Below are 22,737 nucleotides of genomic sequence, written 5' to 3'. Positions count from 1 at the left end.
TTACAATATTTTCAATATATAAATTTAGAGTCATATTTATTTTCCATACATCCTTTCGCACATTTTCTCACCCTATACATAATAATATAACAAAAGATTCTCTCAGTGCATTTGTTTATGCATTATTCAAAATGGACACTTTTCTTTTGTCGCAGTGTGGCAAATGGAAAATGAGCAGAAGAAGTCGGAAATGCTGTCACTTTGTATGAAAAGTTTTGCTGGCGTGTTTTTGAAATTTTCCCCGACTGCACAGAGAAAAGGGCGGAAATTGTCAGTGCACAATATCCGTTGATTTGTGCAGCATGAAAATGGCAAAAATCCATTGACACGAATTGCAAGGCCCAGAAGCATTTTCCAACTTCAAATTATGCATATTCCAATGGATTCCAAGCCAAGACTTCTCGCTGTGCCCCAAAGGACATATCGCATGACCAATTAGCACTCAAAGGATGGATGGATAGATGGATGGGATATTGTTTCCCTTGCAAAAGGTTCAAGCGAAAAGAACCCTTTTTCTCATCATCCAGACATTCATTCATCCATCCGTTATTTACTTTCAATTCCCCAAATAACAATGCTGAATTTTTTCCTATTTTTCCCCATTCGAACCTTTCGCGGTCCACTGTTGCTCTTCTTGCATTCGACATTAACATAAAGCCCAAAAATGGAATAGAAGGACGAAATAAATAAATAAAAAATAAGAGAAAATGCCCAGGATATGACGAGAGGGGAGGACGGGGAAAAGAAAACTCGCTTGTTGCTATTTTCCATCCCCAGCAATCCCTTCACTCTTTTCCCTTACTTTTTCCCCAGCTTCAAGTCAACGCAAATCACTTGGGGCCAAAAAGTCTCTGAGCCCTCAGGTAAATGCACAACAGCAACAAAAAAAAAATAATATAAAAAAGAAAGAAGAATAAGAAAAATGGAATATCCCTTATAGAATAGCAGAGGAGGGTCACAGGGCAGGCAGGTCACATCAATAAGGACGCCTGTCAGTCAGAAACTGAGTTTGATCAACATACCGAACACTGGGAAATCTACCATTGGATACACTTCCTTCAAGGTGGCATTTTAACATAGTATAATTACCTGTAAATAAAGAGAAAAATAAACATGATAAGTAAATATCAAACTAAACAAATTTAATTTATATTAAATACATATCATACAATATAACAATCTTTAATACATGTCTTAGTCCTGTCATGTCTTTCTCATTTTAATTTATTTATATAAAATATGAGCTCAAGTGATCTAAAACTTAAATTAATTAAAATGTATTATTCATAACCTGTTGTCAAGTGTTTCACTTTGCTTATTGTTTATTGTGTTCAATTATTACCCAAGTCATCGATTTATTAAAAATGATTAAGAGGCTGATTGAGACATTGTTGAATTGGTAAATTGTTTCTAATTGAGTTCTTTTCCTAAAATTGATTGAGCTGTATGTTAAAAGAGATATATGTACAGTAAAAGAATATTCTTATGTTACTTTTTTTAATTAATTACAAACATTTCAAATTGATTTTTTATAAATCATTTACAAACATTTTAATTTGTTGATTTGCTTGACTAAAAGTAGAAAGAGTATTCCTACAGTGTCACTATGTAAAATTATATAAAATGTAGCATCTCTCTCTTTCTCTGTTTCTCTCACTCTCTCTATCTCTATCTCTTTTTCTCTGTCTCTCACTAACACTGATTCTCTTATTCTGTTACTGTTGCCATTCTCTTCTTTATTTTTTTTTGTTTGCCGGCAACACGTCGTCGTCAGGGCGAAAACTCATAAAGTATATTAACAAAATGTTCGATTGCACTTTACCTTTTAGCATTCTGCCTTTGCTACATTGCTCTCTTTTCTTTTATTTTCCTTTTTTTTGTCGTTTTCTTTTCTTTTCTTGATTTTCCATTCTTTTCCTGGGGCCTTGCATGACTAACGGATATCAATATACCAAGTCCCTTTCCTTCTGTCTGTCTGACAGTCTGCCTTTTTTGGGTTTTCATTGGCAAAATGCGAAGGAACAGAAAAAAAGTATATATACATATATAATATATATAGAGTAAGCGAAGAAAAAGGTCGCGGCACATTTTCTTGTTAAATTTTTAAAGAGGCTTTTCCAGCAAATGCCCGTTATTTTCATATTTCTGCCTGCGCAAAATGTTATCTATCTACCAGGAAAGTTGACCTTTTTGCCACCCAAGATGGGGGTGGCAAAAAGGAAAAATCTTGTGAAAAAAATAGAATGGCACTGGTATTTAATATGCCTTCAACTATCAAATTTCCTTGATCACAGCTAATTGAATGAAATGTGAGTTGTTTTGAACTTGAGTTAGCCGGGATTGAATTTAAAATCGACTTTTAGGAATATTTTTAACGTTTTGTGAATGTATTGCTATATATTCATTTTAAACAAATTAAATTATCTAAGTGTGTTGTTGAGTTGTTGTTGAACTGTTGTTGAAAAAATGAATAATTGATGGTTATATCTTAAAGTATTTGATTTTCTGAACAATCATGAAAATAAAACCGTTAAATAAAACGTATAGTATGACATAGGAATATTAAACTGTTGTTTAGTTATGGATTAATTGTTGTTATAAGTATTTATGAAATTTATAATTTAAGTAAGTAGACATTCAATTAATTGCGGCAATCATTAAATCAATTTTTAAATACCGCAACTATCTGAATCCAATCTACTTAATCGGTAAAATATCAATACAATTGATTCAATCCAAGGACTGATTGATTGCATTTTCCTCAATCATATTTGTGGTTGAGCAATTCAACAAATGCGATCCACTCAACCATATGAATGCATTCATTTCTCGAGCTATTCCGATGGTAAAAATGAATTGATTTAATTTGTGGCCAAAGTGTCGCCCATTAAACTTCGATACTAACGAACTAAAATGTTTGTCACTACGGTATGCGTGTGTGTTTGTGTGTGTTTTGAATATCTGTGTGAGTATCTATGTGAGTGATAGAATGCGAGTGTAGCAATCAAACTGTTGATTCCCGCCCAAGGGGCAAGCGAAAGAAAAACGACAAAAAAAAAGAAATAATAAAAATGGCATCCGCTTTCGCTGTCGCTTTCGATGTCACTGCGGCCTGGGGGTGGTGGCAACCACCACCTACTTTTACATTCCCACCCACTTTTCCCCCAACCATTTTCCCCACCCCTCCACCAACCTAATGGCACCTTCTCCAGTGTCTTTGCCCCAAGGAACGCGATGAAATAGTGAAATAGACAGAGAAATAGTGGAATTTATGCCAAATTCCTTTCGCACTGACGCCAGACAACCACTTCAATCACCTCTCGTTATGGATCCACAAAGGTTATTCAATAATTTTTATATTTCAACCTATTTTTCTTGCAAACAACTTTTACATAACTCTTGTGTTTATTTGTATGTTGATTTTAGTGAAAAATAATACATAGAAAATATAAAAACATTTTCAAGGAGAGTATACAAATATTGATTATCTACTGTATTGTAATTAAATCAGTAACAATAAGAAAGGAAAGCTATCTACTTGGGAAACCTAAAAAGAAATATAATTCAATAAATCAGTTATATATCTTTTCTTTAAAAAAGAAAATATATTTTTTATTAAGGAAGAGATTACAACAAAACCTGATTACTTATTTTGGATATTCTTTCTCTTGATTTTCTATATATTTAAATCACATTATATCTTCATATATACTAACTAATTTGTGGTCCAGTAATATACACATAATAATGTCAAGTTATCAAGTTTCAGAGCCAGCAGCTTTCCGTCCTATGTCTAATATCCGGCTGTGATGACAGCAATTTTAAAGTTTGGAAAACAGAGCTCGGAAAACTTTCAGCAAACTAGACAAGTGGCAGTCAAAACAAAAGTTCTTGAAGGTATTACAAAATCCACTATGTGTGATGCAGAAAAATAGATTTATATTTATTTTATATATATATAGATATATGCATATAGAACAAGCATGCATGCAACAGCTGACGTTGGCGTTGAGTAATCTAATTAAAAGTTTGTTGCAACTTGTTTTTTAATGATGTCACGCCTAGCAAAATTTGGCGGCAAGCCCTTTTCATTCTTTGCCTCTGTAGCCATCCCTTGCTGTTTCCCACCTTGCCATCTCACTCTGCTCCTGGTTGGAGTCCAAAAAACCTTCTATTTTGCTTTAATTACAATTTATGGATGCTTCAAGTTTTTGCCAGAGCAGCAGGAATAAAAATATGGGAATTATAAAAAGGTAAGCGGCAGTCGAATAGGGTCAAATGCCAAAAAAGGCAAGAAAAACGAAACCAAAAAAAGAAAATGTAAAAAGTAAAGTAAGTCTGAGCTGGTAAAGAAAATAAGAAAGGTATGCAAAAGTATGTAATTACACAAGAGCAACCGACAAAGAACACTGAACAAAAAACTGTTTTGTGATAGCATTTAAATTTAAGAATTTTTCAAATTAAAATAGTTATTATGCCGGAATAAAATCATAATAGTATGACCATTTACTGTTGTGTTAATATGTTTTAAGCCCAAAAAATCGTTTGCCTTCTTAATTTAAACTATTTAACCAATTTTAGGTAAAATGAAAACAAAATCATTAAAATGTGACTATATTTATGCCTTTAAATTTAATTATACATTTTTCGATATGTAAAAATAGGTATAATTTAAGTATAGTTTAGATAAAATTAAAATAAAATCTTTTAGGTGCGATCATTTCGATCTTTTATTGATGGTTAAACTTTTTGCCTAAAATTTAACTTAAGTCATTTAAGAGTGACCATCTTTTGTTGTCCTACAAGGGCAACGCACCGTGCAAATAACGGTAAAGGAACAGGAACTAGCACACACACATACATAGAAAGCGAACAATGTTCTATGAGTTGAGTGAGTTTCAGTTGAGCGGAACTCAAATACAAGAGGAGAGAAACAATGGAGCAAAACGAGCGAAAGCCGAGCGCCTGCGCAGAGATAGAGAGAGAGAAAGAGAGAGAGAGTTAACATGAAGGACAATCCAACCGGCAGGATTACAACAGCGTCACAGTGCGCTAAAAATACTATATTGTCTTATACAAGCCGGTTATAATAATGGAACTATGTTCAATACTGGCAATCAATAAAAAATCGATCATTAAGTTTAAATTTAGAAAGAAACTTTAAAAATAAATTCTAATATATATATAAAATCTTTTTAGAATTATACCTTTCCAGGGTCTTTTAGTCAAACGATTGTAATGCTATGAAGGAGTCATTTCCGACCCTATAAGCCATATATATTCTTGATCAGCATGAATAGCTGAATCTTTCTAGGCACATAGGCAAGAAAAAAAAAATTTTGGAAATTTTTTCAACATTTTATAAGGGGTTGCATCGTTAAAATTAGCAAAAAAAAAAAATTTTTTTAATTTTAAATTTTTTAAATATTAAATTTGAATATGCAAATTTGTTAAACTACTAAAAATTAGCACAGAACAGCTTTCCGAATTCAAATTAATGAATTTTTTACTGTTTCTTCTGTTTTGATTATATAATTAATTTTCAAGCTGCATAAATATATAAACTTTGGCTTCTTATTATCATATAACTTTGCAATTTTATGACATAATTTTTGTACTATTTTTTCAGGACCTTCAACCCACTGTGCTTACATCGAAAGGCATTGACATTGGTCGACAATTGTGTCAATCTGGTGAACAGGACACAGTCACATATGCTGGGCTGCTCAGCTGCTCGCCTGCTAAACAGCTTTTCTGTCTTTTTTTTATTTTGCGCTTTTCCTCCCCATGAGTATCTTTTCAGCATTTTTTTTTTTATTTTAGGGGGCAGATGCCCTGCTTGGGTCCGAGTTCCGTCTTATATAAGCCGGATCTGACAGCCGAAATCACAAAAAAGGAATGAATTAACCCCCGTCCGTCCCCCATGGGCGCAGCTATATTTGGATGGGAATTACATAAACCCCCCCTTTGGATAGCGACCGACTGACGTCACTGGGGGACGGCTTAATTGCTGTTGCTTAAACAAAAAACTAAACCAAAAAAAAACATGAAGGGGGGAAAAAAAACTACAACAAATTGTATAAATCAAAAGTAAAGAACAATTTGAAGCACATGGACACGGTCATAATTTTAATTACCTAAACAAACTGACGAGTTAGAAAACTTGCTGGCAATTAATAAAGTTTCACTCATCAGCCTTTACGTTTTTTTTCTCTTTCCCCTTTTTTTCTGATTTTTGTTTTTATTTTTGGTAAATATTTAGAAACATGAGCCAGCAAGTTCCTTTGATTTTCCACGCTGACAGACGTGTGTGTGTGCCAATAGAATTTTATTTTATTTAACTTTAGTCTGCCTTTCTAGGCAAGTTTTTTTTTTTGAAAAGTTTTACAGTTTGTCAGAGTTATTAGGGATATGTGGAATACATTGAGAAAAACTTAAATTAAAAATAAAATAATTCAATAACAATTAAGTAGATTTTCTAAATAAATAAATTGTAAAACAAATATACCAAGAAAGGAAACTAAGGAAGGAAAGCAATTGAACTATAGGATCATAGTTGATCGTAAATAAACTTCAAGTGTTCGCTTCCTTTGACTCGATATTTATCGATATTTTATAGGACAATTTTATCGGAAAATCGAAGTTTTAAAAACTCATATCTTATCCAAAAATTAATTAATTTTATTTCGGAAAGTTTTCCTATGCTAGTTTTTATTAGGTTAATAAATCTGCATACTCAGATCAAAATTAAAAATAATTAAAAGTTTTTGCTAATTTTTTTACAATTTTAATGATGAAACCCTTTAAAAAATTTACAAAAATTTTTAATTTTTGTTTTTCTTTCAAAAGATGGTTAGATCAAATCCCCTGTTGATGCTGATCAGGAATATATATGATTTATAGGGTCGGAAATGATTCCTTCACTGCTTTACAAGCTTCTGACTAAAAGGGTATACAAATTAATATTATTAAATATTAAGGCTAGATATTGAGTTAATCCCAGCTCCTGCCAGTGAAAATACATATCATATGGCGAAGTCGTTGTACCTTTTTCCCACTCTCCACCCCCCTAGATTTCCCCGAGTTTTCCCATCCATCCTTTTGTGGGGCACAAACATTCGCCTGAAGCATTTAACAACAGCAACAAATTGAAAGGTTTCGGACTCAGGGTCTCTCGGCTTAGGCTGAAACCTGGAAAAAGGCAAACTATTTGATGGCTTAAATGAAATGAAAGCAGAAGGTGGTCAGGTCAACAGGGGGCAGACGGGAGTGAAGATAGAAAAGGAGTAGGTCCTCCTCAATGGCCGGGTAAATATCCGTGAGTGCTCCTTTGCCCTATGATCCGCCGCCAACAAGGACGAGGACGAGGACGACGACGAGGTAATCTGCTCGAATTTATCGCAAAAGCAAAAAGCAAAGTTGTTTTCTCAAATTCGGCTTTGAAGCGTATTTGCGGTTGCCCAACACGGGCTTAACCAAACTAAGAAGTCTGCTTTTTTTTTGTCTTTTACGCGGTTTTACATAGTTTTTTAAAAGGTTTTTTGCATGGTTTAAAAATCTTTAATCTCTTCTATATTCATTTCAACTTGTTAAGATGGTAATTATGTATTTAAACATTCAATTTAAATAGTTAAATGGAAACTAAAAATATGAAACTTAGACATTTAAGCAAAATAAAGACCTCTTTTTTGTTTAGGAAGCCATGTTCTGTTAATTTTGGGCATTGCTTTCCTGTACGTCCTAATCTTTGGACACTTCTTCAAGCTGAACTTCTTGGCATCAATTTCAGCCTGATTGTATTCGCTTTTGGCCTTTTCCACTTGATTGGACAGGAGTTCGATACGCTCCTTAATTAAAGCCAAAATACGATTCTTATTCTCCAGATCGTCCTTTCCCTGCTCGATGAGATCATCGAGTTTGCCTAAGCTGGTCTTTGTTTGCTCCAATTGTGCCTTCATGGCGATTGTCTGCTTTTCGAGTCTCTTGCGGCCAGCCTCTGCGGTCTTGGCATTCGCCTCACTGGCCTTCAGGCCAGCTGTTAGCTGCTCCATTAAACTCTCTTCCTTACGGGTTTCCCTCGCCAGTTTATCGAAGGACTCCTTGGAGGCCTCGTATACGGTATGAGCAGTTCGAGCTGCATCCGCGGCCTTGTCCGCCAGCTGGATATGCACCTGTCGCGAAGCTGCTGCGGCGGCAGAAGCCTGAGCCTCGTTGGCAGCTTGAGCGGCATCAGCGGCATTTATGGCAATCTCCAAAGCCATGTCCTTGGTCTTCGTTGGGGCTGGAGTGAAAGGCACCCCTGTGCTCTTGCAGGGACTGGAATCCATAAGGAACATATAGTCATCCGATGGTAGGACCTCATTAATGGCATCATCAAAGGCGCGATCCAAGTTACAGGATTCAAAGCCACAGGATGACGCCCTAAAGGGATGTGAATCAATGCTGGAGATCTGAAGGATCAGCAGCACAAGAAATGTTAATGAGAGCTTCATTTTGTAGGGCACAGTTGAAGGATAAAACAAATTTGTGATTGGAAACTCAAGGCTTTTCTATATTATTATAAAATTTTGGTCGATATCCATTTGAGGATGGAGAGGAAATATGGATAGATCGATATTTGTTTATATTAAAAATTTCTTTATATATATATCGATATTTAGTTTAAAATATTGATCTAATATAATCGTTAAAAGCGACAAAAAAAATATTAACAAATTTTTCATTGTTTATTTTTCGATTTCAATATATAAAAACTTTAATTCTGGTTGATATATCGGTTCAATGTAATCGAGAAAAGTGAGTACTACATTTATCGGTTTTTATTTATCAATTTTCCAAGGCGATTTTTTCTTTATTTAAAACTTCAATTTGACAAAGTTTATGCTATTTACAAAACGATATTAAGCGCATTATGTATCTTTATATATTATCTCCGATTTTTCCCATTGATATACATCTCTAGCCTGCAAAAGTACTAGTTTCTCATTTAAAATACTTATATTTATACATATATTTTTTTCCCCTTACTTTTTCTACTAAAACTACTGCATTTTATCCTCTGTAAAGCAGCAGAAACTTCATTTAATGAATTTTTTGTACCATGAATTCAGCTTTTATGCGAGAGCTAAAAATAAGGCCACAAAACTCGCATATGGCCTCCCATAAAAGATGCTGGCAAATAATAAAGACTGAATGAAAGAATTCGAGGGAAAACTGAGAAAAAAAAAACACAAACACACACATACACTTTTCCGTCGTCACCTGAGCAGGAGATGGAGGGGAAAGTGGGGGAGGCCAGGGACCATAAAAGCCAAAGAAAAGCATAAATCAAATGCGCTGACCGCGCAAAAAGAAAATTACAGCAAGGCGAATAATTCAAATCGGAAAGCATTAATTAAGCCATAACAATAAGCGCTAGCGACTTGGCCAAGGCACCAAAATACACAAACACAAAAACACAGCAGCAACAGAGATTAATATGCATAATTGGCCCGAGTAATTCCAAAATAAACATTGGAAAATATTGTTCATCATTTTCGCCTTGTTAACTCAACTTATTATTCTGTTTACATTAGAGAGCCAAGCCGAAAAAAAAAAAACATTTATTAGCCAGCAAAGCGATGCGCCAGTCTATTAATTAAATATTTTGCTCGAAAATAAATATTACTTTCTAGGCCAGGGACATGTGACATTCATCGAGGAGAAAAGAAAAGAGGCAATATAAAAACCGAATAGAGAAATCATCATCAAATATGATTGCTCTATGAATTTTTGGCACGTTTATTGCTAGCATTTTTCCCTTTATTTTCAATTGAAGAGCACTACGCTTCAATTGAAATAATTGCTTTGACGCTGTCAGACCGAAATACTCGAAAAGAACTTGTTTAACGAGCGCAATTAATAAATCAATTTAACAACAACAACAACAAAATATTGTGACACCATTTAAATCATATTTAGGGAGCAGAAATTTTATTTACCAAACAATACAATTCAAAGATAATATCCTGGCAAAAACTTTTACACGTACCGCTGGGAAAACTCCAAACATTTTCATATTTACTATTTATATTATTTTCCGCGTGTGTGCCTTTGACAGTTTATGTAGAAATCCGAAAAAAAAAAACAACAAAACAAATGCCAAAAACTTTCGGTGGCTAAATTGCAGTTTTGAATTTGCATTGCCTGAATTATGCATGAAGAGACCGGACTTTATGCATATTTAATTGCTTAATTTGTGCTCTAATATGGTTCATTAAGGCATCGCTGCCCACGGGAAACTAATAAGTTAAATTAAAAAATAAATAAATAAAAAAAACAATCACTATTGCTATATCATTTTCCAAAAATTCTTTTTGTGAAGAGAGAGGGACCCGAGGATAACAATGCTATCCAATCAAGCGGACTCTTCGCCCTTTTCTAAAGTGCATTTTCTAATTGCAACAAAATCCTTTTTAGTAATAGGAAAATTGTGTTGCACCACGCCCACCACGCTACTCGCATGCCTCATGGCAATTTATGCGTGTCAAGCATTGCATTTTTCCACATTTTCCCTAATGTTTTTACTTCTTTTTTTTCCATTTTATTGTATGCGTTGTTTTTTAGATTAGTTTAACATATTTTTACCTCAATCCTGGTTAACAAGAGAGACAGGTTTTAGTGAGAAAATCAATTACACAAGTAGAACCATTTAAACATTTAGAAAAATATAATTGTTTCAAGTTATTTAAAAGCTTCAAACTTGAATTTGGACTAGAAAAATTCCCTATAATTTAAGCTTTTATATTTAATATCTATTTAACATTCTATATTAATTTATACTACCAAAATCAATGTCATATGAAAAGACAGCTTACAGGAAAATCACATTAAAATATTCAACAGCACAGTTGTGGATCAAAATTTTCAGCTAAAATTCCATGGAAACTGAGTTACTAGTCAGAAATTGCAAATGCAAATGACAATAATTTACTTGCAGCTGCTGCTGCTACCAATTTTGTTTGCATTTCCGAATTTTAGGGGGGAGCCTTTGGGCCAAATATTTGCATTGGCTCTGTGCAACTGAGGCAGCGACACTTTTGTGGCCAATATCGAACACTGTGGAACACAACATGTGTGTATTTGAGTGAGTGTGTGTGTATGAGAGAGAGAGTGTGGCTGAGATTCGTTTTTGGGATACATTTTTGCGGCAATTCAAACAAACAAACAAATAGGCAAACAAACACAAAAGCAAGGAGCTTCAGCGCCAATTCTAAACGCATTTAAAGCCGAAAACAAATCGAGTACTTGAGCAAATAGCATTTACAGTGATTATTCTCTAAAGTGCACTGACCCAAGTGTTTGGCAAACATAAAATCCATTTGAGTGGATAATAATAAAGAGTATTATCCACATTGAAATGTACCATATTGATTCCTTTTATAGAATTGTAATTTAAGGTTTATTAAAGGCTTTAAAGTTACTGCTCAGCAACATTGATATGTTGACAGTGTCTAAGGATGTTCCTCACAACATTTTCTTGTGCATTTTGCCTTGTCAGGATTAAGTTTTAAATAAAATTTTCTCCATTAACCAAAACATATTTATATGTACATGTATATAAAATTTAACTTAATTTAATGTGTGAGCACACTCTACTCTTTTTTTCGTACTTGATTTTTGTTATTTGTTTCAAATTCATTTCCAGTTGGCTTAACTTTTTGTTGCATGAAAATTCATATAAAAATAGGTACAAAAAAAATTGCCACGCAATTTGCAACACAAAAAAATGTGCGGGTATCTGATATGAATAAGTTAAATTAATGAATCTCATATAATAAAGTTGAGCAAATTAAATGTAATATTCATGCCATTGCACACTAATTAATTTGCTAAATCTGTAAAATACACATTTGTGATTATAAAAGATTCACAGAAATAAAACAAGTAAAATATAATTCGATTTTATTTTTATCTTTACTAAAATATTCGTGTTTGTAATAGTTTTTACTATATCATCTTTGAGATTTTTTTTGTGTACTCGTGGAAAATGCTCGTGTTTTTCTTGCTTTACAAGATTAGAGGGGAAAACGCATTTGCAGGCTGGCGTGGATTATTGGATATGGACGATGAAAACTAAGATTTTTCCACTGGCCAAGCCAATTTAGCAAATAGCTTTAGTTCTCCCCTTGGATTTATATTTATATTCTTTTTACATATACCAATTTTGGAAAAGAGTGTACATAAATACACTTTTTGAATTCTGTATGTATATAACTTTTTCGTTTGAAAAACTTGACGAAAATAAGTGAGCAAATTGTTTCTATTTACTCTATTATTATAAATTTTTACTAGTAAAATACCAGATAACTTGTTAAACTTGAGTATGATTGTTTATATTATTATATTATAGTATATAATTTACTTTTTGTTTCTCTAAAAATTTAGAAATTTTTAAAAAGAATACATTGTATTATACTTTTGCAGGGTATTATAATTTTAGTCAGAAGCTTGTAAAACAGTGAAGGAATCATTTCCGACCCTATAAATCATATATATTCTTGATCAGCATCAAAAGGAGAATCGATCTAGGCATATTAGGAAGAAAAAAAAATTTTTTTAATTTTTTCAATTTTTTTAAGGGGTTTTATCGTTAAAATTAAAAAAAAAAAATCTACAAAAAATTAATATTTTTTAATTTAAAACTGATGATGCAGATTTGTTAAGCTAATAAAAACAAATATAGGACAGCTTTCCGATTTAAAATTAATGCATTTTTGGCCTAGTTATGAGTTTTTAAAAATGAGATTTTATCGATAATATTGTCATATGAAAATATTGATAAATATCGATTCAAAGAATGGGAATATTTCAAGCTTTCTAATTTGATACCATAAATTATTTGCAAACTGCAACTTCAGTTTCCCAAAGTGAGTTTCTTTCTTGTTTTAAATAAAAATCCCCTTTTAGTAAATAAATCAAACAAAAAATATAAACACTTTCGAAAAAACCCCTAATATTTTGATCCTTGCTGTTGGATCGTTATGTTTTTGGGCCTGAACAAATTTCCCATTACCATGATGTCACATTACATGGCCACTTAGTTATGAAAAGCATTTCAAGTGCTTTGCTCGCGTGTTGCATATTGTTGCTTTTGTACATACTCTCCTCTATGTTGGCTATTATTATTGTTGCTTTGGCATAGTTGTAGTGGCTAATCAAGTTGCTATTGTTGTTGCTCCTGTTGTTACTGCTGAGTTTTGTCTAATTGCATTGGGGGGCCCCCATTGCATGATACTTAAATGCATTAAAGCCATCTCCCAATGGTATTGAGAGAGAGTGAAGCCGGTTGATGGGAGTTAAGGGAACTCACTCACCGTATGGACAGGATATGTCATTATCCGAATGCAATTGGTAAATTAAACAGCTAAAAGGATAAGCTAGATTGGCAGCAGGCAGCTCAGTTGGGAATCGAAGTACAAATAGTTCGATGGAAACCGCAAAGATAAGCATATTGGTTTAGGGTATCAAGGGGAATATTCAAAAATAATCACTGGACTTTAAAAAATAATGTCAGCTTTGGGTTTAGATAAAGGTATAGTAAATATAATGCGTCCTAAGCAAACAAATTAAAAGCAAAAGCTGCTTTTATGATGAGCTTCCTTGGCTTAATAAAATCCCCAAGTATTTCATAGGATTTAAATCTGGATTGGTCATAGCAACAGTTTGATTAATCATCTCAAATACCAAATCAATTAGTAGCAAGAGCTTAGAGTTTAGTACGTATTAAACCCATTTACTAAGAGTTTAGGTACTAAACCAGTTCTAAGAGTGGATCCAAGTTGCAGTTCTAAAAAAAAAGGAAAACCTTTAAATCGAATTGAGACTTAGCTGCCACGTTTTTCTCTTCTGTTCTCTTCTGTCTGTGCGAGCCATTTTCTTGGCCTGATCCTAATAGCCTCTTTTTATCTGGCTTTTATGCTCCTCTGCATATGGCCAAGAAAAGCATTTATCCCACTCGTATGTAGGTAAGGGGCTCTTGTATGTATGTATGTATATGCCCTTAAACTTCCCCAAAGGCGCGCTTTTTTCCTTTTCAGTAAGTTTCTTAAATGGCTTTTCAATTGCATTTTAACTTGGCTATTACACTGGGCCAAAAATGGAGCAGGAAAACCCAAGGAGATACATTTTAGAGAAAGAAATTAAAGCTAAAAACACTTGAATTATTTTTTTATAAATTAAAAGATAGTTTTTAAGACTTGAAGAGACATTTGAAGTTCTTTTTAATTACGTCCTTCAATTATAAAATATTTCAAAAAATACTACCAGCTCTATAACCCTTTCAATTTCCATTTCAAGCTTATTGGAAGTCTGTTCTCTACTTTAAAATGTTTATAAAAAAAATCCTATCTTTTTTTTCCACTGTAAGAAAATAGATATCTAAGAAAAACTATCCTGTGGCTGCATATATTCACATATATAGAAGAAAAAATACATATGGCATCTCATCCATATATAGAGAAAGGCTAAGCAGCACATGACCTCAAAGCTCTTAACGATGCAATTGAAAATGGTTTAAGAATGAAAAGCAACCAACAAAATCGGTCTAGAAAAAAAATACAAAAAAAGCAAGTGAGACAGAGAGGAAGAGAGGGATAAATATAAAGACCAACGAAAACACACATGTCAACTGTCCTGTCTCATATTTATGTTTCATTTACATTTTTCCAATAAATTCAGCTGGCGCGCCAGCGACCGTTCGTTCGGAAAAATAATCAAAAATAAAATTCATAATTTTTGAAATTCAAAAATTTAGAAATTCTTCTCTTCCCATCCCCTTCTTACCCGCCATCAAAAATGTGGCAATCATAAATTCTCTTGTGCGTCATGGACAGCCGTCAACTTGTTGCACGAGTGTCGCCAAAAAGAAGGAATAAAAAAAAATTAAAGAAAAAAAACACGAAAAATTTAATTAAGTTGCCAAAATGCTAATTCGTGTTGAAATGAAATGATCAAAGAGGAAGAGCAGCAGGACAGGGGCAAGGGCAAGTGGGAAATCAAAATTTATGCCCAAGGAAATGCAAATGGGGAAAGCCAAAAGGGAGAGACGACCATTGCAAATGGCCAAGATTTACGATCAATTTGTATGTGTATATAAATGTTAGACCGCCTCCAGAATATGTAGTTTTCGAGGGAAAGACCATAAATATAAATTGAGAATTCTCCAAAGAAAATAACAGTTGTAAATTAAACACAGAAATATGTTCCGTGGGCTTGATTTATATTCGTCCTAATGGAGAATTTTCTTCGCACATCTTTTAATTTTATTAGTTTGGCCAACAGTTTGAGTGGAAATTCAATTAACAAATTCAACGATTGACGAATTAAGACTCTGACGATGGAGGAGATCATAAATATACCTTGAGTTACGATGTACAAATATTTATTTAATAAAATGAAAACCAAGTAATTTATGAAGGCTATAAAAACCAAAGATAAATAAATAAAATTTAAGTCTTTAGGCAGCTCCAAGTATGTGTTTATAATTTTAAAGGAATATTTTAACAGGTAAAAGCTTGTAAAAGTAACTTAATTTTAACATTAAGAGAGGGATAAATATCTTTTAAAATAATGTTGAAAAGATTTACACATAAAACAAAAATAAATAAAATTTTTTAATTGATTATACATTTTTAAAGGGATTTTTTTAAAGGTAAAACAAGTATAAACATTTAAAGTTACTTTAATTGATCATTAACAAATAAAAAATATTTATTTTTTATATTTAAAACTCAGTTTCAGAGCTTTAATAAATAATTTAAACAGAAAGCTGTAACAAATCAACAGCATTTTTTAATAAATATATAAATAATCTGTATTAATGCTTTTAGCAACGCTTTTAGTTACAAAATAAAATAATGCACATCACGGTGCCTTTTAAATTAATTTAAAACTATTTTAATGCCATTTTCTCACAAAAAAAAAGAGAGTAGAGAATATGACCAAAAACTTTCACAGCTCTCAATTATTTTAATTCAGCCAAAACTTTCAGTTTATAAATTCTAAACAGTTTCAATTTACAAGAGAGCGTTCCAATTTCATAAATTATATATATATTAAACATATATACATATGTACATATATCAGCACTCGTTTAGCTTGTCTCTCTATAAATTTCCATTTTTCTATGAATTTTCATTTTATTGCAAAATTGCATACAAATTGTATTAAAGCCCCCGCACCTCTCTCTCCTTCTGTTCTTACCCCACAAGGTAAACATTTCAAATTGCAATTGCAAACTATTTTTGTCGTCCTCTTATTAAGCCCCCTTTTCCCCATTTTCCCCGTTGACACTTGTCTGGGCCAAAGATGAACATTTTGTAGCTTAGTCGGGGCTTAGTGCAAAGTTATGTGTAAATTAAATTGTTATAAATTGCAGCTTACCATTAGGGAGAGTGGAGAATATAGGTTCTTGTGGGTGGCTCCCAGTACTTTGGGCTATGTGTACTTTGGTTGGGGCAACAAAAAATAACGCACATACATAGAATGAAATATTTCAATCAGAAAAAGTTAAACGAAATATCCTAGGGCCACAAAATATAGACACAGATTCGATGAGGTTCATATACGGATAAGGGTGGAGGGAAGGAACTGTATGTGCGATATAATAGCACTTAGAGAAATGTTTTGAACTGTATATTTTCCGGAAAATATATATATTTAAGGTCACGAAGTCTGAATCAAATGGAAATACTCAAAATTAGGCATATAAATTGAGAGGAAAAACAGGATATGATATATTGAATAATTAATCGTATTCAATATCATATCGAAAATATTGTAAACTCTAATTTATCGAAATTTAAAAAACGAAAAAATATATTTTCTATCGGACAAATATTTTTTATATTTTAAAAATACTCTATATAGTTTATATGTCTTTTTTTCTGGTATATCCTTTGCTTTGATACATCCTAAAGAATTTATTGCACATTTATTGCAACGTTAAAATATCGATTTATTTATCGGTCTATCGCTTTTTTCTATCTCTATTCAATATTTCGCTTCACTAATTTAATTTGTTGCTGAATTCGGTTGGAAATTGTAATACCAAAAGGCTGAGGGACTTTTGGGGACTTTTGAACGAATTCTGTTAGAAAAATGTAACTTTTATACAATTTAACTAACTATTTATAAGATTCTTTAAAAACTTTCTGTGGTAAAAACAAATCGTAATTTCTTTTCCACCATTTTTTTGTACAATTTATGCAATAGAGGCTCCTATTTTTTTCGCTCAGTGCTGGGTTATTGCATAAAATTTGTTCAACTGTTGCGAAACAAATTGCCATGGCAAAGGCTTAGGGGCGCTCCTTTTTCGCCGGTTATCAAAAGCGAGCTTGGTGTGGGTGTGGGTTGTGGTGTATCTCCCGATTCCCAACCATTTTCCTTTTTTTTTTCTTCGCTTTCTATATGCCATTATTATTCGTCTGCTTTTCTAGCCACCTTTTTTCTTCCAGCTCCTGTGTTCAATCCCAAAAACTCGAGAGATTTGAGTGCGAACTGCGCATCATTAACAACGCCCCGCTGCATGTGTGAGAATCAGCTGAATACGGGTCCTAAATGCACTGAGAAAAATTGGGTAGTAAGGGGATCCCAACTTCTTTAATATAATATTTAATTTGAGTTGCAAACCTTAGTTAAATTTGTAAGTTATTTTGTCTTCTTAATATTGGATTTAAGTTATATATTTTTAGAATTAAATTTAGTTCAAGTTGCTAGATTCTTTCAGTGTCTTCCAAGGGTTACTTACTCTCCAGATCCCGACCACAAACAGTCCCACATACACACAAACACCCCCCGCACACACACACACACAATGGTCGGCTCAAAGAACAGGAGCTCAGAACGCTCAGGATGCTGAGGATGCTGAGGATACTCCTCAGGATGCTCTCAGTAGATGTTAAGCGCATTAAAATGACTACCACAAGGCTAATGCCACTCTGTGCGGGTTTTGGACTTTTGGGGTTGGAGCATTTCGTGGGGCAAAATATTAAACGTCATAAAGCGCTTTCTGACAGACAATAAGTAGCAACAATCAGCCTAAATGCGAATATTTAAATGTCTTAGGAAAGTGAGAAGGAACTTTACATTGACAATTTGTTGTTTTGATTCAATAGTTTAGAAAATATATTACTTAAATATTTCATCTAAAGCTAACAATTAGTTCTAAGCCAAGGGTTGGCGTAGGTCTTCAGCTAAAGAAACTTTACTTAGTTACAAAAAATTACTATAGATTTGATAACTCTAAAAAAAAACTTTCAAATATATTGTATAAGATCAAATTCTTACTAAATTCGGTGCTAATTTATTTTATTTTATTTACCCTTTACCCCAAATAATTTTCTCAAAATTATGCTAAACAATTTCACTTTGTGAACAACAGATTAACATTATATTTTAAACCTCAAACATATCATTGCATACTTTTAGAGACCTGTTGTCCATATATCGGATTTTCCTATCGATATATGTACATCCACCCCTAGTTCTAGTGTTGTCTTAGAAAACATTCCTTACTAAACCCACAGAATGTAATCATCCTTAACAGGCATAGAGAGACAGGGAGATTGGAAGGACACACAACCCTTTGAAGCCATTGATTATACTTGATTACTTGACAGTCTGTGCAATGGCATGAGGGTGCAGATGAAGTGTCCTGTGTCGTCCTGTCGTAGTCGTCGTCGGCGTCGTCGTCGCCAAACCCATACCTCATACCACATCCCACAGCACAAATGCAATTAGTTAATTCAATAGCTATAATTTCATTTGGAACTTTATAAGCCATAATTTGAGCAGCCACTGTTCAATTCGATTCGATGCGTTGCGATGCCATGCGATTTGGCCTGGATCAGGCCACTTAGCCACATAAGTAGTTTTCCCGTTCAATGGCAATTAAACTAATGCCAATTTGCTAAGCACACGAGACGATGACGACGATAACGCTAATGCGGCATTTGCATTGGATCTGCTAATAATTATTATATATACTATATAGGAGCCACAGGAGCATCTGTTGTCATAGCAATGATTTTTTGCTTTGAATAGTAATAGGTTCTTTTAACTTGATTGTGAGATATGTTCAAAGATATTCTCATATTCTTCAACCTCCAAAAACCTTCTTAAATTGTTTTATATTAAAAAAATTGTATATATCTATACATACTTCTATCTATATATATTTATATACGAATCTGTCTATATATCTAACGATAAAGAAGCAACATTTGTCATAAATAACTCCTCCCATTATTTTTTTCAATATTTTTTTTACCCGCAAAACCCTGTTAATTTGTTTTATAATGAACATTTTGTCATAAATAAATAATATACAAATATCTATATACCTGAAGATGGCTGCCAATGATTTTGTCACAGCTAATTGGATGTCCAAATGTAAAAATAAACATACCTGTCAATGAAATAAAGAAAAAGAAAATACAAACATTAGCAAAAGATTCATGGTTATAGTTAATTTAAGATTTAAATTGTGGAAAAGTGTGATAATAATTAAATTTAGGATCAAGGGTATATTCAAATAAAAGGTCAATAAAATTCAAAATTATCTCTGATGATATAGACTTTTTCTCCCAATTCGTCCAGAACTTTTCCTGTAGAACACTTTAGTTCTCTTTAATTTGTTTGCCTTATTTTCTTTTTCTCATTTTCTTTCTGCTTCGCACCCTATTAGCCACACTTTACACTGCCATTTTTCCTTATTTTCTTGTTGTTGTGGGTGTTATGCGATCCATCTTCATTTTTGCGTTTCATTTCATTTAAGCTGAAGAAGCTGCCAATACGCAATTTTGAAAGGCAAAGACTGAAAAGGAACCGGCACCGAAAAAAATCCAACAAAAAATAACGACAAAGGTCCTTTTTTTATAGAAAAGGCTGCCGTGAGAATGCACAGAGAAAAATATAACCAGAATCTTTTTAAACCAAATATAAATTCTTAGGTATTTCAAAACCAAAATAAATTCAAGTTGTCCTTGTAAAATATATATATTTTTGGAATGCAATCATTATACATTTGGGTTTAGTGTCGAGTTAGTTACCTTGTAACTTTTATTATTTTCGAACAGTAACTGAATCCGGAAGTTGAACAAAAAGTTTTTCACCATAAATTTAACAAAAGGTAAGAAATTTTCCTTTACAAAAATTATACAACAAATTTTCAACAAAACTAACAAAAGTTTTTCTATAGATTTAACCAGGATTTCTTTCACATAATTCGTGAAGAGAACAAAATCTGATATATTTATACGAAAATGGCGATTTCTGAGGAAGCCAAGCAGCGTCTAAGAACTGTGATGAATGCGGTGGAGGTCACAGTTGCCTGGGGATTCATACCATTCGTCTTGTTCCTGGGCTTCAGAAGGGGAGCTGATCGTGATATGCCACCTTTGACCCTTTTGAGTCTATTCTGGCAATAAGATGATGACTATGATTCCCCAACCGATAAACCGATGTGAAACTATGGATATATGCGACACGTAATTTGGCTATAAATGGATTCCTGGAGAGATTATACACAACTAATAACTAATAAAACTATTTTGAGGCAATAGCAAAAAATAATGTTCCTCATTTTTAACATTAATAAGTGATATTTTCCTCATCAATATACAAATAGAAAGTACCTTTAAAATTCAGCATAAATATCATCAATTTGAAGTTAGATCCAGTTGAGAATTCTAACTCAAAGGGAATAGTAAGAGCCCCTTATTTTCCCCAAAATTATAATATTCCTTTTAGGATTATAATTTTCCTTGGACATTTTCTTATATATATATTTTTTTCAGTTCCTTTGCGAGTATTAGAAGCACTTTCCCTTCGAATTTCCCCCCTTCATTTCCACCTTTTCCACACTTTCCCTTTCCCTTTGCCACATTTTGCGTTACAAACACCTTGACGCATTTTTTTTTTTTTTTTTTTGGCTCGACACGCTTTTGCTTTTGTGAAAATACCGAGCGCCTATATTTTCTTCGGTTTTCCCAGGCATTTCTCTGGCATCGCATTTTCCCCCCTCCCCACACCGATTTATCCGCACTTTGGTAACTTGAGTTCGGGTTCTTGTAAAATGAAAATGCCCTCAAGGCGTCTTCCAGCTGTCGCCCATTTTCACCGAATGCAGTGCCAACATTTTCTTGCCTTTTTTTTTGGGAAAATCATCTTCAACCCACTTGCCACTCCCACATTTTTTTGGGGGCGCCTGCTAAGAGCCTAATGATGCTTATTTTGGGCGTGGCATCCAAACACACACGTGCGCGAATATGTGTACAGAGCAAATAATTTTAGAACTATATATTTAAATTTTTATATTTTGATATTGATTTATCAAGAAACAATTAATACATTTAAAAAATTTATTTTTATAATTTAAACATTAGAAATGACAGAAAATGTTGATATTTTAAGGTACCGATATGCCTATGTGAGATCAATTTATATTCTGATATAATCTATTTTGTTATTTGACTTTAAACTATATTTAACAGATAAAACCAATGACCTAAATAATTCAAAAAATTTAAATCTCCTTAATAGGAAGTGTAACAATTAATATTTATATACATTACAGAAATTTCTCCCAGTGTACGTATATACGAAAATTAGGAGCGGGAATGAAGTTGAATATTTTGTATACTTTATTAGTTTGCCAGGGCCAGAGACCAGAAAAGAAATTGTTTTAAATTAATTTGCATGCCAGGACACAGAAGCCAAGCAAATGTTGAGAGGGGAAGCCCAAGAGAAGGAAAATTGAGGAAAGCTAAGGAAAAGCGGCGGCTGACTTGGCTCATTAAGAATTTTACCCCTGGGAAAAGGGAGTATTTCGGGCTTTTCCTTAGCATACTCTACCTTTTTTGGGGGGGGGTTATTTAGTGGCACATGAAAATGTGGGGGAAAATTTAAAACAAAGCCTTTTAAAAAATATATATATTTAATTATCTGCATTTAAATTAATCTAAATAAATAAATCAAATATGTACGCCCAGGACTCGCATTAATTAAATCCTAAAAAGTACATAATTAAGCTAAACTTGGAATGAAATACTACACCAAAAGTTTTTCTCCTGATTTAGGTATTCATTTCAGAGTACCGGAAGTTTTCCTTCAATTTTTTTTTAAATATAATTTTCCCTTTTAATAATTTTTCCCATCTTCTTTGTTACCACTTTCAATTTCACCTTTTCTGAAGCCAAAATTATGCTAAAAGAAAGGAAACCCAAGAAAAACAAAGGCAAAAAGGAAAACCATAACGAATACTTTAATCCCATTGACGTTTAATCAAGAAAAGAAAGAAAAGTCTTTTGCGCAATTACAAAGAGCCTTAGACGAAAACGAACAACAGAAATAAATAAATAAAATAGAAAAATAAAAATAGCTTTAGAAATCGTTTATAAATTTTCCCATTGAATTTTCAATTGGCCCCAGTCCCCATGAATTTCCATAGACTTTTTCAAGCACACATAAAAAAAAGCAAAGCAAATTGTTTACCTTGTGACCTTCTACGGGTAACCTGTTGATGATGAAAAACCCCCCACGAAAAATATATAAAAAAAATACAACACACAAAAGAAGGCAGCGGAAGGCAGTGGAGGGGAAAGCAATGTTTAAAGCGCTTAATAAATAATCACATTTGCATTTTCACTTGTTGATTTTCCCGTTGCCGGGACAATAAGAAAACAAGGAAAGCCAAAA

The 22,737-nt window shown here is 33.1% G+C and overlaps 1 protein-coding gene and 1 pseudogene across 2 annotated transcripts in view; one reads left to right on the top strand and one right to left on the bottom strand.

Moving 5' to 3' along the window:
- Positions 1 to 22,737, bottom strand: part of dnc (phosphodiesterase dunce) — a 227,933-nt gene that overhangs the window by 192,757 nt on the left and 12,439 nt on the right. The window lies entirely within an intron of this gene.
- LOC110184476 (mitochondrial import receptor subunit TOM7 homolog pseudogene) lies at positions 20,053 to 20,610 on the top strand (annotated as a pseudogene). The gene is made up of 2 exons (XR_015270319.1): positions 20,053 to 20,170; positions 20,240 to 20,610. The product of XR_015270319.1 is annotated as a mitochondrial import receptor subunit TOM7 homolog pseudogene (transcript).

The sequence above is a fragment of the Drosophila serrata genome, unplaced genomic scaffold, assembly GCF_035046125.1.
Source record: "Drosophila serrata isolate PLE 108 unplaced genomic scaffold, ASM3504612v1 contig_8, whole genome shotgun sequence".
NCBI classification, from domain to species: domain Eukaryota; kingdom Metazoa; phylum Arthropoda; class Insecta; order Diptera; family Drosophilidae; genus Drosophila; species Drosophila serrata.
The sequence above is the reverse complement of the archived record's forward strand: the minus strand, read 5'-3'. Positions and strand labels throughout refer to the sequence as shown.